At 38.0% G+C, this 6452-nt stretch overlaps 1 non-coding gene across 1 annotated transcript; it reads left to right on the top strand.

The window, feature by feature from the left end:
- The first annotated feature begins 737 nt into the window (after nt 1–737).
- LOC148210848 (small nucleolar RNA R71) lies at nt 738–844 on the top strand. Its single transcript, XR_015792010.1, has one exon. It is a non-coding gene; the product is annotated as a small nucleolar RNA R71 (small nucleolar RNA).
- Nucleotides 845–6452: the final 5608 nt, after the last annotated feature.

Genomic DNA, 6452 nt, shown 5'->3' with positions numbered 1-6452 from the left:
ATGCCGCTTGGGATTGTATCACTGCGTCGGTTCGGGCCATGTACTTCTTCATCATATTCTCAAGATTTGAGTTGTTATTTTGAACTGGTGGAGTCTGTGTTCTCTGATTGTACTGCTGTTGCGGTGGCGGGATGTATTGTTGTGTAGGTGGAACATAGGGCTGTTTGTTCTGTTGGCTCTGCCCTTGATTAAAACCGCTCGAACCTCCTTGTCCTCCCCATGAGAAATTAGGGTGGTGCCTCCAACCTGGGTTGTAGGTGTTCGAATATGGGTTAAAGTTCCTATTGTTCCCATGTCCTACATAAAAAACGGAAACAGGGTTATGTGGACAATTATCATAGATATGGTTTTCACTGCAAAATGAACAAATGAGATCGTTGACTTGGCAAACAGGGGCAGGAGTGCAATAATCCGACTGCACATGTTGTATCGGCGTGGCTAATGGATTTTTTATTCCCAATGCCATCTCTTTCAGCCTCTGGTTCATTGTAACCATCTCTTTTTGCATCGAGGTCGCAATGTCCAGAGCCAAAACTCCAGCTGGATCTTGCTTCTTTGGTGCTGCCCTAGATCTTTGCGAACACCATAGTTCGTTATGTGAAGCTAAGTCATTTAGGATGTCAACTATCTCGTTGAATGTCTTCTTTGTAAAGGCTCCGTTGGCGGCATTGTTTAGCATCATCTTAGTAGGATGATCTAAACCTCTAAAGAAATGTTCTATCTGGATGCATGCCGGCAAGCCATGGTTCGGACATTTCCTGATTAGTTCTTTAAATCTCTCCCACGCCTCGTGAACAGGTTCACGATCATACTGTCTAAAGGAGATGATCTCCTCTCTGATATCAGCGTGGCGAGTAGGTGGGAAGAATTTTGTTAAGAACTTCTCCACTAACGACCCCCATGTGGTGATGGATCCCGGTGGAAATGCATTGAGCCATGCTCTAGCTTGGTCCTTCAAAGAAAATGGAAAAAGTGTTAGTCTCAGAGCATCGTCTGTTATACCAGGTAATCGAAATGCATTTGCAATTTGAATGAATGATTTCAGATGATCATGTGGATCCTCATGTTCCTGCCCTCCAAAATGTCCAATTGTCTGCAACATTTGGAACATCATTGGTTTAAGCTCAAAGTTTGCGTGGGCTGGAATAGGGTTGACTATCCCTGAATCAAAGTTCTGAAAAGCCGTGGCGGCATATTCTCGCATTGCCACGTCTCTGTTGTCCGCCATCTGGATATGGTTGAATTCAGCATTTCTTGCATGATCCCTCATATTACCGTTAACAGCAGGTGGATCAACCGGATCACGAGGTGGAATATCTGCCATTGATGTGCTTGTACTCTCTACCTCACTTTCAGGACTGATTTCACCTTCTCTCTCTTTTTGCTTTTCTAGTTGTTTTCGAAGTCTTTGCTCCTTTAGAGTTTTTCGAAGGGTCCGCTCAATCTCAGGGTCAAGGGGTAGAAGAAAAGATCTTGTGCTCATGCACTTTAACGTACCCTTGTGAGATAAACGACCAAAAATATAGAACAAAAACGGTGGATGGAGATTACACCCAACAACGATTCACAAAAATAAAATCTAAAAGAATTTGAAAATAATTTTAAAACTAAACTCCCCGGCAACGGCGCCAAAAACTTGACTGGGATGTTATGCTGAACGCACGCACTAAGCGTGGTAACAATTATATAGATGCAAGCGCACACCTGTCAGAGTAATATAAAATGGATGGAGTATCCAAGTATCGATCCTCAAGGACTTCTAAACAATTTCCAAACTCTGAAGTTTTAAAGAATAGTGAATGTTGAAATGAGTGATTCTTGTAAATGGGAAGTGGTCACAAATAATGGGTTTGGATTTGGGATTTGGACTTATAATAATAAAACCTAGCCCGAATTACTTCAAGTTAGCCAACAAAGAATCAAGGACATGCTAAGGATAATATGCATTTTACTTTAGAAACTAACGACTACGCTTTTCACTTTACTTATGTCTAAGCAAGTTCAAAGTCCTAAGACATTCTCTAATATGTCTATTATGAGATATATCTTAGTTTTAGGATGGAAATAGTCGCAACCTCGGGTTAAGGTCCTATGTCTAGGCTACTTAAGCGGAACCCTTATGTCTAAGGCGCTCCTCTCCTCGGTTTAATCACTCAACAATGCAAATAAGCAACCTTTTCAGTATTGACTTGTTAAGACTTACAGTGGCCTTCTCTAAATCCTAACTTTTTGGGAAAACATGTTGAGCAATAAATGGAAAGTAAAAACACTACTTCTTAGCAACCCTTTTTAGACATAAAAGGCTAACTATCCATAACCGGGCTAGAGACGGGAATTTAGAAAGACATATTGAAGAAAATACAGCAAGTAAAATGGTTGAATGTGGAATGCATGTGTGAAAAACAAAAGTTAACTAATGGAGAGTTTTTATCGGGATTGAGAGCTTCGCCCTTCTCTTTCAAGCAAGGGAGAGTGTCACGTGCTCTTTCCTCCAAAAACACAACTCTCTTGACTAAAAATAAAGTAAAGGCAAAGGGAAGATAAGCAAAGTGCTGGATTTTTATATATTTGAATAAGTAGAAAATAACTAAGTACAAATGGAAACAAAACAAAGCTCAATAAAAGAATGTAAAGTACTCGGGATTTAAAAACCAAAAGTAACTAATGAAAGCAACTCAAAAGTACTTAGAAAGCAACAAAGAAACACTAAAAATGATCAAGAGAAGGAAGCAAGGCTTGATGATTTTGGTGGAGAAGTTGCTGGAATTTATAGCTGTGCAGAATTGGTTAGGTAGGTCCTAAAACGATGGTGAATCACCCATTTCCAACTCTTTTGACTGACCAAATCGTGCTCAAACTGATAGTGGAACACTTCTTCTACACGTATGCATCGGTTGGAACCACCAAAACGCATTGGAAGACGCGTTTCATTAAGGGCAAAGTTGGAAGAAAAACTGTTTTCTGCAGGCTTCCCAGGCGCCTGGCGCCTCCTGAGGTGTTTTTTCGTCTTTTCGCTTCTTTTGATTAATTTGCACTCCCAAATGGTCCTAAAATGTCATAAATACAACATAAGCCATCCACAAACCATAATATATGAATTTTGCATGAATTGGAACTCAAACGATCGAGAAAAATCTGAAACAAAGCTGAAACATAGTAAAAACAGCATCTAAAACCTTCTTTTTACGCATGTAAACAAGCGTAATCACGTAGCTGCACTCTCCTCACTGTAGATATATTATATCCATTTGATATAACCATGATCGGTAAGTCGACCCTTCACAGGTTGTTCGTAATTACAGGCGGGTCAAAATACCGCTTTACCCCTGTAATTACCTCTTGTTTCTTAAGTCCCACTAATCCTCTGATGAACAATGATTTGTAGTCCAACTATCAAATCAAAAAATCCTCTCAAACCTTTTGATGAGGGTGGCACCAATTGTTCAAGACCTGGATTCAAGCCTTAAGAGAACAACCTCTCTACTATCCCAAAATTGGGTAGAAGTGAATTCCTTCTTGCACCCTATGTCCCTAGCTATCTACCGGGTCTTACCCCTGAAATGGGAGGCTTATTGAGCCAGCGCTGTTGAGCTGCTCTCACCCATGCAGATCTAAGGATAATCCCGAGTAAACAGAAGTTCATAGTTAGCTCAGGATTAAGATCGAGTTACCTAGGCCATCAAAGTTGAGATAGTCAGTTTCAAACAGTAAACGGTGTTATAAAGTAAAAGTGACTATCTCATGGTCCGGTCTTATGCAAACTCTTTGCACGGGACACCCCCACTCACATGTCTTCACATGAACTAATTAGGATCACATCGTTTGTACTAGCTACAAAGTGGGCCGCATCCATAGTGTCCCCAGAATAAGGCGCCCAACCTTATTCCTATACTATAGACCATTTAGACTGTTAACTCAAACTTGATCCATATTTATGTCTCTTACATAGAGTTTGAGTCTCAGGTAACAGTCTAGGATCCTTTATTTTATTGGATTTAGATATAGTAAGAACATTTTATTGGATCAATAACTAGTTATTGATTAAAACCTTCAATAACAACTTTATTGAATGATAAAAGTATATCTGTCATTTTCAAACTATGAGTTTTAGGACATAAAACCCAACATAGTTTATTGGATTTTGGATAATGCAATGTTATGAATTCAACAACAAATTTATTGAATAAAACTTTATTGAATATACATTTGTTTTTACACAAATACAAACTACGAGTTTAGGGCAACACACCCAACAAGAGGTACTCGAGTGTGCGCCGAATGACGGTTCCGCTTTCGAGACTTCTCAACAGTAACATTCATTATGACGGCATCAGAAGTCACCACGTGGATTGGTTTCCAAAGGAGAATAACTTTTTTTCCAGATCGAGATTGAACCTGACAGAGAGGGGGCCAATGTTTGGGGGAAGAAACCGGATAGCCACGTGGAGGACGATGATTCACCACCGGGAAGTGACCCAAAAAATATTGTATGCAGTTCTGCCTCGAATCCCTCCGAGGTGGAAGACTTTGCCATTTTCTCCAAGAATCAAGTTATCATTTCTAGTATGTGTCCGAGGTCGACCTGCTCGAACCCGACATGTCCGTCTCCAATCCGACCAGGATAACCGCCTGTCGTAACTCCTGTCGAAACTTAAACCTATAAATAAACGAGGCCTCATTACACCATCAGGTATCGAATTTCTCCTCGAACTTAATATTGAGTCCGAGCTGCTTACTGACTTGAGCGTCAGATATTTGCCCTCTTGTATAGGTCTTCCTTTAGAGTTTCAGGTCAAAGCGAGGACTGGGTTCAAGTAAGATCAAATTTGACATTGTGCAATTCATTGCATAAACACCGACCACAGACCCTGACTAACTAAGGAGTCCATGATCAACTTCATTGCATAGCGGGTAAGAAATGAAATATATCAAATTACTTTGTGATTCATCATACTTTATTATAGTTTAAGAGACTTTCTCTAATGTTAACTTGTTTTGATAGGGGTCATTGGACATTATGTGTCATTGACGTGCATAACAATGTGGTGTACGTTTTAGAGTATTTGCACTCTGCTGTTAAGGAAGACATTAAATATGTCGTAGATACGTAAGTATTAAAATATTTTTTTTGTTTCTTACATTAATGTGTAAGATTAATTGCTTATTAATTTATTCTGTTTTCACGTTTTTTAAATGTATTTAGGGGCATGAGAATATTTATGCCACATAATGCTATTACAGAAGGTCGGAAGAATCCCACTTGGATTCCTGTACGGGTAAGCACATGAACTATATCAAATTAATTATAATACTATCTTTTGAAAAGCTATAACATTTATCATTTTTATATATGTTAGTGCCCATGCCAACCTGAATATGTAGAATGTGGATATTACGTAATGTGAAACATCCAATAGATAATGCACAATTCAAACACTCCAATACCTAATATTGTATGTCTCTCGTGTGCACGTTCAAAACACGATTTTACTTTTCAGATTTGAATTATACTTATATTATTTATCATTTTATACATGTAGTTCAATTCCAAAAAGTTGTATACTCAAGCTGAACTTTATCATGTACGGGATGAATGGGCCAGATATGTTGCAAACTACATTTAGGTTGGTAGAGGTAGTAAACAGAGTTTGGTTACTTTAGCTTTTAATATGTAAAAACTTTGAACCATTTATGCATTGACTAGCCACATTAGTGAGCTCTTTAAGATTTTGCACATTTTGTTCATTTTAAGTTTTTAATGAAGTACATTTTAACATTTTGTTCATATTAATGAAAGAGCCGCTGATATTAGTTTATGAAAGTTGTGTGTTAATATTGTGAATGTTGTTGGATTCTGTAAATTGTGTGTTGTGGTTTGTTGAAATCTATTGGAGTTAGCTAGGTGTATTAAGGGATTACAAGAGAAGCAATTTGGCCCATCGCGGTGCTGAGTGCCGCCATGGAGAGTGTTATATTTTGTGTGAATGTTATTATAGTATTACTGGATTGTATTCATGTTATGATGGCTAAATTGTGTGTTGGAGCTTATAGAAGTACTTATATTGGATCACATGTGTGTTGTGGTTGATAAATTCTATTGGAGGCGTATTAGCTTGATTTGTGATGATTGAAATTATGTTGGAGATCGATCTTATGTGTATGACACTTATTGGCATTGGATTATTGTATTGGTGCTATGATGGGTTTCATTTTGTATTGGATCATATCAAAGTATCATAAAATACATAATATTGCATTAATTTTTATAGCTGAAAATAAATTGATACAGGTTTTGCAGGTATTTTGATATGGTATATAAAAGATTTAATTAATATTTTGTATGCAGGTTTTTTTAAAAACAATGTCAGTTTAGAACTGACATAATGCCCAATTGTCATCGTAAATATGCACTAATATTAAATATAAACAATGTCAGTTATGAAAGAACAATG

This window comes from Momordica charantia, assembly GCF_013281855.1.
Source record: "Momordica charantia cultivar OHB3-1 chromosome 6 unlocalized genomic scaffold, Mcharantia_2.0 BLBB01000006.1, whole genome shotgun sequence".
Lineage (NCBI taxonomy): Eukaryota > Viridiplantae > Streptophyta > Magnoliopsida > Cucurbitales > Cucurbitaceae > Momordica > Momordica charantia.
This window is presented reverse-complemented; position numbering and strand designations above follow the sequence as displayed.